At 38.6% G+C, this 12,937-nt stretch overlaps 1 pseudogene; it reads left to right on the top strand.

The window, feature by feature from the left end:
* The first annotated feature begins 484 nt into the window (after positions 1-484).
* The window catches only part of LOC110311320, a 20,249-nt pseudogene continuing 7,796 nt past the window's right edge, over positions 485-12,937 (top strand).

Below are 12,937 nucleotides of genomic sequence, written 5' to 3'. Positions count from 1 at the left end.
AGGAATGGAAAAATACCCCAGCACATGCGCTGACTACTTGTTTACCAGTCAGAACACCGGATATCAGCGCCATCTTGAAATGGCGATTGCAAGGGCGGCTCCCCACATGTGTCCTTATTACATGTTGGAGCACTTTCTGGGTATATGGCCAGGAGTGGTATTAGGGGGGTCCTCAGGTAGTATTATGGTGAGCAGGGGGAGGGGATGAGAGGTTTTCTGAGGGGAAACCAGGAAAGGGGACAATATTTGAATTGAAATGAAAATAAAGTAAATATCAAAAAGAAAGAAAGAAAGAAAGAAAGAAAGAAAGAAAGGAAGGAAGGAAGGAAGGAAGNGAAGGAAGGAAGGAAGGAAGAAAGAAAGAAAGAAAGAAAGAAAGAAAGAAAGAAAGAAAGAAAGAAAGAAAGAAAGAAAGAAAGAAAGAAAGAGAAGAATTCTACTCCCGTCTGTTGTCGAGTTGCAGGAAGGCCAGTGCACCGCAGCCATGACAGAGCCTGATGTAAACCCAAAGGCCTATCCCCTCACAGATGCCCACCTCACCAAGCAGCTGCTGGACTTTGTTGAGCAGTCATGTGACTACGAGCAGCTTCAAAAGGAGCCAGTGAAGCCACCAAAACCCTCAACAGAGACATCTTTGGGTTCATTGTGATGGCAGCAGACACTGAGACCTTGGAGATCATCCTGTACCTCACTCCCTCTGCTGTGCGAAGACAAGAATGTGCCATATGCATTTGAGTGCTCCAAGCAGGCTTTAGGATGGGCCTGTGGCGTCTCCAGACCAGTCATCGCCTGTTTTGACCATCAAAGAAGGTCCTCAACTAAAGCAGCAGATCCAGTCCATTCAGCAGTCTATCGAAAGGCTCTTGGTGCAGGCTGTGACCTCTGCCTTTTCCTGTCTACTCCTACCTTGTTTGTCTACAATGTTGTCTGCTAGTATGTACTATTTTCAGCCAGTTTCTATAATATTGTACCATTTCTGGGAAAAAGATTCTACTCATATGGAAACCTACCTAGTTCTAACCTGGTATAGAAGCTTCTTAAAATACATACACACATGGAAGAAATCTAAATGGATTCATGAAATAATGGGGCAGAAAATGCCCCAACTACACACCTTTCACTGCCAAGTTAAATATCCTGTGCTGGGAATTGGTTATATCTAGTTAAATTTGGGGCCTAAGGGATCTCATGGGAATCCCTAAACATCTCAGGCTATTGCCGAACTTACGGGTTACTTTCCACAAATTGATGGTAAGGTTCTATTGCTGAATACATACTACATATCTCACTGAGCATGGAGTAGTTGAGCTGATTCCAGACAATGCCTCTGCTACATATGCAACTGGAGCCATGGGTCCCTCCATGTGTACTCTTTGGTTGGTGGTTAATCACTGGGAGCTCTGGGGGATCTGTTTGGTTGATATTGTTGTTCTTCCTATGGGGCTGCAAACCCCTTCCCCTTCAGCTCTTTTAGTTCTTTCTCTAACTCCTCCATTGCTAGGTTCAGCATCAGGGCCAGTTGCACATTCTCTGTGTGTTCATCCTAATGAAAGTGTTGGCACAGAGACCCATTATTCCCATGCTTGGCAACCCAGATCATCTTCTCTGTGTTTGTCAGGCTCTGGCAGAGCCTCTCAGGACACCGCTATAACAGGCTCCTGACAGCAAGCACTTTTTGGCATCCACAATAGTGTCTAGGTTTGGTGACTATATATGGGATGGATCCCTAGGTGGGGCGGTGTCTGGATGGTCTTTTCTTTAGTCTCTACTCCACTCTTTGTCCCTCCATTTCCTTTAGACACTAGGAATTCTAGGTTAATATTTTTGAGATGGGTAGGTGTTCCCATCCCCCTAACCTCCAGACATGGCCTCTACAAGTTCTCTCTGCCTTTGTTGGGTGTTTAGACTAATGGCATCCTCGTTGGTTCCTGGGAGCATCTAGCTTTTCTGGTATCTTGGGCTTTCTAGTGGCTACCCCCAGTTCCCCATTCCCTACTGCTACACATCTCTGTTCAAATTCCTGACCCTCTGGACTTCTCCCCTGTCTCCTCCCACACCTGATCCTGCCCCCCTTTCCTCCCCCTCCTCTCTCCTTCCCAGATCCCTCCCTCCCTCTACCGCTCTTGATTATTTTGTTCCCTCTTCTAAGTAGAACTTAAACTTCCACACTTTGGTCTTCCTTCTTCTTGAGCTTCATATGGTCTGTGAGTTGTATCGTGGGTATTCCGAGCTTTACAGCTAATATCCACTTATCAGTGAGTACATACCATGTGTGTTCTTTTGTGACTGGGTTACCTCATTCAGGATGATATTTTCTAGTTCCATCCATTTGCATGTGAATTTCATGAAGTTGTTGTTTTTAATAGCTGAGTAGTACTCCATTGTGTAAATGAACCACATTTTCTGTATCCATTCCTTTGTTGAGGGCCATCTGGGTTGTTTCCAGCCTCTGGTTATTATAAATAAGGCTGCTATGAATATAGGGGAGAATGTTTGGGCATATTTTGACTTACTTGTCTTTTGCTTGTATATTATGGTTTCTGATTTTGTGGTGTATGTGTGTGTGTGTTTCTGGGTTTTCCTTTTCAGTTTTTTATTCTGTTTTTTTTTTCCTTTCCCTCACTGTTTTCTAAAGAAAGAGACAAAAAAGGTATAGTGTTGGGGAGGTAAGGTAGTGGGGAGAATTTGGGAGGAATGGGAAGGGAAAAAACCATGCTCAGAATATATTGTATTACAAATTATTTTCAACAAAACAAGTGTTATATAAATAATAATATCAACCCAAAAAAGTGTGTTGGTTTCATAGCTGTCAAACATATAACCACATAATCCCTCATGTGTTCTAAGAAAATGACACAGAGAGCTTTCACATTATTCTTGTCACCAGTGTCTGACTCTTTGGTTACCTTTTTTTAATGCATATATATCCTGATTTGTGAGTTCCTTTTCTTTTCAGAGATAATCTGGCATGTTCCTTTTACTTGCTTTCACGTTAAGAATGTGTGGCCTCCCTGTGGGGATGCATTTAGCTTTAAAAAAAATCATCAAAAAGTTCTTATTAAATTCAAGAGAATTGCATTCACTTTCTTGAGAGCCATCCATGTTTAACATTTCTCAAGGACAATGAGTTCACACAGTTTCACAAAGCTGTCATGAGTGACATTTTAAAGATATTTGTCCTGATCATTTCGAACTATAAGAAAACTTTGATATTTAACCAAAATATCATCAACAGGGTCTGGTACCATTATTCAATCTTTTAGCATTTATTAACATTCTAAGCATTTGTTTCCTATTTCTCATCTATTTGGATGCATTCTTGATTATCTTTTATTTAATATATACAATTACCTCCAAAATAATCACAGCTACCATAGTCCAGATGTTAAAGGTCAAACACAGACAGAGATGAGGAGATCTACATTTGCTCAATGGACTGTTTGTTCTGTTGTTTTCTCGATACTCTTATAAACAAAGCTGGAAGAATTCATATCCCTGACTATTACCTCTGAATTGTACAAAAGCCTTACTGCCTCTCAGGGGAAAATCATGGTTTTCATTTCTTCTCCCCTTGATATTTTGACTCAAAATATGTCAGAAATGCAGTACTCGCTGTAATGGGAAGCTGTCACCACTAGTGAATCTCTTGGGGAACCAAACATTTTTTTTAATAGTTTTGAGTAAACTATTTTTAGAACTGGAAGCTACTTGGTTAAGATTGGTAGCACAGGTTTGGATTAAACCTCTAATGCCTTTCCTCTCTGCTATCAAGTCAAATTAATTTCTCTAGGCTTTTTAGTTTCCTAGAACGTTTTTCTTTCTTGCATTCTTCTATTCATTTTCCTCTTACCCTACTTCTGCAAATTCTAATTCTGGTTTGCATACTTATAAGGTTGTGTGATTGTCATTTAAAAAAGGAGTGTTCTTCAGAGCACTATTTAACATATATGAAGAATGTTGATCTTAAATGTATAATCAAAAACCAGTGAGGAGCATGAATGTGTGTGCACACACAAACACACACACACACACAAACACACACATACACACTCTTTTTTTTGTATTTACTTAAGAAAGAGAAAAGTCATAGTAAAGAAAGAAGTTCTGAGGGGTCAATATAATTCTCTTCCTTGAAGTATCATTTTTGGGATTGACAGGAACCCTATATTTCTTTCTTGCCTCACGGAAACAATCCAACTCTGACAGTGTGGGGAAAGAATACGGAATTACAGAAAAAAAAAAATAAATCCATCATCTGAAAGCAGTTGGGATATATGTGTGTTTGTGTGTGTATAACATGGTTTTGAGAATAATTACTGTTTTTGAACAGATTCTACATTGCAGCATTTTTTCTATAGTTTCTCGTTTTGAATTAGAAACTTAATATCTTTCATTCGAAACTCCAAATCAAGGAAAATGGAGAACTTTAAAAACACAGATGTTCATGACTTAACAGTTTCAACATGCACACTATTTTCAGATTATTTAGAACATTCACATTTTGCTCAGAAATCTTTGCAATGAGTCAAAGACTTGTGAATCAAGGATACTGCAACAGTTAGTGTTGATTGTCAACAGGACAGAATCTAGAATCACTTAGAGGACAGGCCTCCAGGCAGACCTGTGAAGGTCTCTGGATTCGGGTTAGGCCCTAAGAATGTCTGTGAGCAGTTATCTTGACTGGATTATTTCATCTGGGAAGACCCATTTTAACTGTGGACCTGACCATTACTTGAGCATAGATCTTGGGTTGGATAAAGAAGAGCACAGAATCTGAGTACAGGTGTTCCCTGTTCGCTGCTTGCTGATTGCAGCACAATTTGACCAGCTGCTTCAGGCTATTGCTGCCTTGACTCCTCTGCCATGCCCTATACCCCAGAATTATGAGCTAAAATAAACCATCTCTTCCATGACTTGCTTTGATCAGGGTATCTTATCACAGCAAAAGGAAAAGGACGTGAGACTGAAATTAAAATAAAGACACAAAATGTAAGCCTTTTATAAAAACTGTCATTAAGGAATCAGTGGGTATAACAATGGCCCTTCTCAGACTGTACTTAAGGAAAAGTAAGTTTAATGGATGTTTGACACTCAACTTACATGTAGTCACATTGACATAATCAGCAAGTCAAAATGTTTGTTAATTATGAAAAATCATGGATTTTATTGTTTTAAATGGTATGATACAAATATTAAAAAATATTTTTCTGTTACACATATCAGTGACTTGTTTAGAGATTAATGCATATTGTCAATTAAACACATCATTTAATACTCCATTTCTTCAAAGACAATTTTTTAATTTAAGTGTATCTTTGACATATTAGAGACTGCTGTTTCTCTCTCTTGATCTCTTAAAAAAATGAGCTATTCACCAAAAAAAATTTCTATTTTTTCAAAGAAAAATATAATTTTCAGCCCTTCACACTTAATTTTTGTTTAATAAAATAATATAATTTTGTATCTTTTATTAAATAACTATTAAGAATCTACGATATAAACATTGTGTTGGCCCTCAAGGTGCTTGTAGTTTAGTGCTATGGGAAATTAGAACATGAGGGTAGTTGAGTCTAAGTAGATGTCTTAGGTAATGTTCTATTGTTATGAAGAGACACCATGAAGCAGTCAACATATAGAAGACATCATTTCATTGGATGCTTGCTTACAGTTTTATAGAGTTTGTCCATTTTTTCATTATTCTCATGGTGGGAAGAAGACAGGCATGGCACTGGAGCAGTAGCTGACAGTTTTATATCATGATCTGAAGGCAGTGGGAAGAAAGAGGGGAAGGAAGGAAGGAAGGAAGGAAGGAAGGAAGGAAGGAAGGAAGGAAGGAAGAAGAGAGGGAGGGAGGGAGGGACGGAGGGAGGGAGGCTGGGCCTGGCATGGCTTTTGAAATCTCAACCCACCTCCAGTGATCCATCTCTTCTGACAAGGCCACACCTCTTAATTCTTCCCTAAACAGTCCACCAACTTAGAACCCAGACATTTAAACATATGAGGCTGTGGGCTATTCCCATTCCACGCCCACCTTGGATATGTCGGTAGTGGCAGGGATGGAAACAGAGCTCCACAATTTTGCCTGATGCCTCCTGAGCAGCTTTTGTCAAAGACCTCTACACAGGCAACTAGACAACTCTTAGCTTTGATGAAAAAAAAAATTAAATATAAGCCAGTATAAATCAGAGTTGGAGTTTATTTAAAAAGATTTTAATATAGATTATAGGCATAAGGTTAAAGGCAGGAGAGCTGCTCAAAAAGAAAGACACACACCCAAAGCATGGATGCGGCTTTCTCAGAGGATCATCACATTGTCACATGTTATTGTCTTTACACTCGTCACAGGTAGGAAGTTACTGTGCTCAATTGGTTGCTAAGGAATTTAAATGACATTTCAGTGTGATTCATGATCAGCACTGGACAGGATTGTATCTTATCAATTAAAACTCCAGATCACAGGGATGCAGGAAGTTACGATGTCTCCGTTTCAAACAGAATTAATAGTCTTGATTATGAGATTCCCAGAAAGTATCTTGGAGATGAATTGAGCCCAAACAAAGGTCCTAGGGTCGGGCGGGGTGACCCATGCTTTTAATCCCAGCACTTGGGAGACACAGGCAGGCAGATTTCTGAATTCAAGGCCAGCCCGGTCTACAAAGTGAGTTCCAGGACAGTCAGGGCTATACAGAGAAACCCTGCCTCAAAAAAAAACAAAAAACAAAAACAAACAGAAAAAAACAGAAAACAAAGGTCCTAGGCCTTCAGGCCTTAAATTTGCTTCGTGGTTATTTTCACAGGAAGTATCTGCTTATAAAAGGATTATCATCTTTATGTTGGCATGTTGGGGGTTAGTCCGGCGCTGCTTTGTATTCGAATGCTATATACTGGCTCCCAATATTTGGTTGCAGTCTAGACAAACACTTTCTCAAGTACACCAAATGATGTGTAAACTTTGCTCCGTTTTACTCTGACAGCAAACTACTGGGGAGAATAGAGATCGGTGAGGCTCTGGTTCCTGGGGTGGGAGGTCGCAGGTAGGGACCAGGAGAGAGGAGAGAGAGAAGGAGGAAGAAGATGGAAAAAGCATGGGTCTCCATTAGACTAGATGGACCAGGAGCACATGGCTGAGAGAATGCACCTTGAGAACAGTCTGGTGGAGCAAAGCACACTGGGTAAGACTCAGGAAGTATCACGTGGTTTATGACTGGAACGTAAATTAGAAGAGCATAAAATCCACCCAATTTGGCTTACAGTTTGTAAATGAAATTCCAGGTTTTTGTGTCTTTTATACAGCCTACCTAGAATATACAATTCCTTTTACTTTGGCAACTTCCCCAGGAAACATTGTCGTTTTTGCTGGAATACCTACTTCTAAGATAGGGAACGGCTTCAACCAGACTTTAGAGGGAGGGGACTCCTGTTTGTTACAAAATGTATTACAGGACATTTAACCTGAACTCACGGGAGAGGACAGGAACCTACAAGAGAACAGCAGTTAGATAAGAAGCTGAGAAAATCAACTTCCAGGCAGGGAATCACACTAACTGCATGTGGAAGAGTCCCGAGAAGGAGGAAGCACACCCTAGGATATAAAGAGCAACTGCGAGGCAGGTTGAAGGGGAAGCCAAGAGCCTCTATAACTCAGTGTGCAGGAACTTTATACCTTGTTTTGAAAGTACTTTCATTTCATCCAAACATCCATAAAGAGACTATGGGGCTTTGGGTAGGTGTGGGGTGATTCTGTTTTCTGTTTACAAAGGACGGATGAGGATGCTTAGAGGCCATTAGCCTAGCTGCCATGTGGAGAATGGCTTAAAGGGGAGCCATCCTAGAGTACAGGCTGTTTGTAGTCTGATGTCAAAATCTATGGAACTGAAAAAAGAGTGGCCCACGTTGAGGACTGTCTGTGCAAGTGGGAGGGTAATTATAAGGGCATTGAAGTTAATTTAATTTGTACATTTATTTATTTGGGGAGATAAAAATTCACACGTGACTCTTCCTTTCACTTTGGCAGAGGTCATAGGAATGTGGCATTAATAAATGGTGCAAAGGTTGGAGCACAGTAAAATTTGAGATGTCTTCCAGTAATTTGTGTAAAAATTCAATCACCTAATAAAACTTGTAACAGACATTTCTAGCTTCCCCCTTGAGAATGATCCCAACTGTCAAGAAAAAAAAAAAAAAGCCTAAGTAGTCTCAGTAATTAAAAAGGGGATGGTATTAAATTGGAAAGGAGTATTAAAAAGAAATAGCCACACATTCAAGTAATAAAAACAAGACAAGATAGAATTACAGAATCCAAAAAGAGCAAATGCTATATTTGATAAACAAAGCAATGGTACCCAAAAGACATTCATGTTCCAATACCCAATACAAAAGTGCATAATACATTGTATGACAAAGGAACTTTGTGAGTACACTTAAGTTAGAGATCCTGAGATGTGATATTTTACTAGACTGTTACATGGATGTGGTGGTTTGAATGAGACATGTCACCAATGGCTTTCAGTAACTGAACCTTTGGCTCTTAGGTGGTGATACTATTTGAGGAGGCTTAAGAGGTAATGCAGCCTTGCTGGAAGAAATACATCATTGAGAGTTGCTTGGTCGTCAATAAGCTTGCCCAATTGTCAGTTTGCTCTCTGATTTGTCTTTGCCCCTAAAAATTACTGATTTCTCAGCTTCCAACTCAGGTTGCCATGCTCTTTCCTCAACTTATCCATGAGTCAACATATTCTTTCTTCCGTGAATCCCTCTTAGTGATTGTGTTTTATCACAGCAACAGAAAAGCAACTAACACAGAAAATGCAGAATGAATAGTGACAATGGTTCTTTAGAGAGTGATAGAAAAGCCAGAGTCAAATAAGAGATGGAGTAAACAATGGGGAAAAAAACCATGTGACTGTGGGAGAGAGACAGAAAACACACGCACACAGGCACACACATACACATGCAAACACACAAGTGCAGGGAAAGAGAAAGATGACTGCAAGTCATACAGAAAACCTGTAGCGGCAAGAAAAGGATTTTCCTCTAGAGCAGTGGTTCCTAATGCTATGACTCTACAATTTTTCATATTGTGGAAACCCTCAACCATAGAATTACTCTGTTACTACTTTATAATGTACTGCTACTACTATTTTGCTACTTTTATCATAATGCTATATAACCTAATAGAACAATCATAGTGTAAATATCTGTAGGCAGAATATCTGATATGTGACCCCATAGGGGTCATAACAGACAGATTGAGACCCTCTGCTCTAGAGAGAAGGATCTCTGCCCCGACAATCCATTTCATCTTCCAGCCTCCAGGACTGAGAGAGAAAAAAAAAATCACTCTCTTGTTTGAAACCACAAATGCTGTGGTAACTCATTATAACAGCAAAGAGAAAATAATGTTCGAAGAGGCTTAACGTTTGCAGCATAGAATTTATTAATAAAAGAGATTTAATTAAGAAGAAGTAATGACTTATGTGTATTCTCCTTTGATATCTCTCTCTCCATGGTATTACAAGCTGCTGGCATTTCAGCTCAAATTATGACATTTCTGAGGTGAAATGAAAACTCTATCATTTCTTGGTCTCCTGACTGGTTACCTCTTCCAACATTCAGAGTCCTTTTGTGATCATATTATATATAAGGTTCTGGGATTTTAGCTCTGCTTGGTGGAATGAAGTGAAGAAAATTTACCAAAGTGATTTTTAAGTGTATCATTTATTCCTTACGAGATTGCTTCTCAGGAAAAATAGTCTTAGCTTGATCCAATCCAAAGTTTTATTTACCAGGAAATTATTTTCTTACAAAAACTTACTTACACTGTCTGGAAACACCTATTCATTGCCTATAGAATACAATGTGAAAATACCCTGAATGCTTTCATGCTAAACTTACCTTACCAATCACTTTTGTGCCCATAGTTTCTTCTTCTATCTGATAGTTACTATCACCCAAACCAAGCATATCCTATATCCCAATGCTTTTAAGAAAGATGGAAAATCTAATATTAAATCATATGAAATATTATGACTTTTCTGACTCTAAGGATACATTTCTTCATTAAATAGCTAATGGAAATAAATAAAAGATACCAGAGGTCTTATGACTGAAATCACATACAGATCTTCAGCAATGTCCTCACCATCAATTGCTGTGAGATCTTCACTTCGGGCTCTGCAGCTAGACTGTGATTGAGACAAAAACTGTGAAGCATGACTAATAAACATCTGCCATGATTCTAAGATGATTCAGTGACCTACCAGAAACTAAGTACTTCATGCCTTAGGCATAAGGAAATTCAAATAAGAATCGTACAGCATACTAACCCAATTCCCTATTTGTATTAAAATATTTTTAGAAAGAAAACGTAATTTAGCTTTCTCAATCCTCTCGGCATTGAGAAACAAAACATCCTGTGACTAACAATAGAATCTCTGCTGCATTTGCTGTACCATCTTGCAGCATTTAGATAACCGTGGCAGAGCTGTGTAATGAGATACTGCTAACAGTTATTACTTGGAAAAGTACATTACAAATATTAAAATCACATACATTTTGATCTTGCTGCTGAAACCTGAAAGTTTCAAGCTGGAAATGGTGACTCATACCTATAATTTTAATGTGAAGGATGCTGAGAAATGAGGATTATCATGAATTTTTAGCCAGAAGTCTGAACTATGAAGTGAGACTCTGTGTCAAAAAATATCTATAAAATAGAAAAATAAACATATTTACTGTAAAATACATTATCTCTACACAATTATATATATATATGTATATATATTATATATATAATAGATATCAACATAGAAATAGATATATGTGCATATGATTTGGGTAAAATTATTTTGTGACAATGAAAAAATATTTTGTACTATTTAGTATATATGTTTAAATTTATAGACCTAACCCAAAACCAGGTAGAAGTTTGAGGTAGTAAATTGACCAAAGCGAAAGGGGAAAACATAGATGGCTTTATAGCTTGGACCTAGGCTACAATTGCATTCTTGGTGCAACTGTGGAAAATGGTTGAAGATATAATAGAGAGAACTTATTAAAATCATATTCACATGAAGCTACTCATTGGAGATGTCAGCATTTAACTTCAAACTGACGTCTTAAACCAAGCCATTCTCTGTCCTATGGTTCAAATGTGCTTAAATTATGTGTCTCCTTAAGGTACCTATGCTAAAGGCTTGGTCCCCAAGTGACAGGATACAATTTATAACCTCTGTAGGTGGAATCTTATTGTACATTCATAGGTCATAGGTAGAATGTCCTCAAAAAGAAATGCAGGCCTTCTCATCCTCTTCATCACTCTACCAAAGTCCCTAATATGATTCTTTGATGCCTTAGAAATTCCTGTCCTACATGTCTTCATTGGCCACCTAGTGACCCACCATCATTGGGAGCCAGTGCAGATGACAATTCTTTGAACCTCCAAATCTGTATGTCACATGTGCCTTTCCTCTTCATGAAATTGTTGCTTCAGGTGCTTATCATAATGACAAAAATCTGAAATATGATGTTTGATATATCAAAAGCCCTTCTTTAAAAAGGGAAAATTAATTGCTGTTATTGATCCTTCTTTAAAAAGGAAATCTAGGAATGGCCACAAGAAGTCTAGATCGTCAGAATGAAAACAGAGAGAGAAAACAATCTTAACGTAGAATGCAAAAGAAAGCTCAGACCTGTGCTTAAAAAGAGCTAGTGCTGCAAAACACTAAGCCAAACAAAAGAAAACAAACAAGAGTAAATAGTTAACACAGACTGAGTCTCCTCATTTGTTTTCTTTTGCTGAAGATAAACATTACCAAAAACAAGTTGGGGAGAAAAGAGTTGATTTGGTTAATAGTATACAGTCATCAAGAAAAACCAAGGCAAAACTCCAGCAGCGAGCTGAAGGTAGAAACTAAAGCAGAGATCATTGAGGAATAGAACTTACAGACTGTCCCTTCTTGGTTGCTTTCTTATACAACTGGAGCCCAACTCTGTGGGCTTGCTACCACCTGCAGAGGCTGGACCCTCCCACTTTAATTATTAATCAAAAAAATTACCCATCGACATTTCTATAAGCCAATCTGATGAAAGCAATTACTCAAGTGATTTTTTCCTCTTTCAGAATGACTCTAGTTTCTGTCAAATTGACAAAAACTAATCAACAATTAAACAAGATGGAAACTGAGTATTAACTATCAGTAACCACTTCAGGGGACAATCATTTTGGGAGTAATTTCCTGACTCGCAATATAAATATATATAAATATAACATCTGTTTCAAGACGTATTTTATATGACATGAAATAAAAATAAACCAGTTGGAGTATGGGTATTGAGTTAGTCACTAAAGAGCTTGCCACACAAGCATGAAGACTTGAGTTTAGATCAGTAGCACTCCTATGGCACAAAATATAAAGAAATTACTTAGTGGGCACAATGTTCTTTATAAACATGAGGGATGGCATTTTTATTTCCAGAACCCACATAAAGCTAGATGCAATGTAATCCCTATGTGCCTTTGGTGAAATGAGGTAAAGACAGAAGAATGGCCCTCCCCAAGCCCTGAGGATCAACCAGCCTGCTGTTTCATGAACAAAGTTCAAGGTAAGGACCAGCATCCCAGGATTGCCTTCCATGTGCACATCGGCACATCCACATTCTCAACATGAACATTCATACACAGGGATATGCACACACAAAATCAAGACACACACAGAGTCATGCACACACAACCAGAGAAACGACAATCCACTCCTATAACTACAAGACTGCGAGGCAGAGACAAAACTAGAAAAACCATAAATTATATTAGTTCACAATTGTACTGGCTGGTTTTGTATGTCAACTTGACACAGCTGGAGTTATCACAGAGAAAGGAGCTTCAGTTGAGGAAATGCCTCCATGAGATCCAACTGTAAGGCATTTTCTCAATTAGTGA

The sequence above is a fragment of the Mus caroli genome, chromosome 16 (assembly GCF_900094665.2).
Source record: "Mus caroli chromosome 16, CAROLI_EIJ_v1.1, whole genome shotgun sequence".
NCBI lineage: Eukaryota > Metazoa > Chordata > Mammalia > Rodentia > Muridae > Mus > Mus caroli.
Note: the sequence above shows the minus strand (reverse complement) of the source record. Positions and strands in the feature narration are given on the sequence as shown.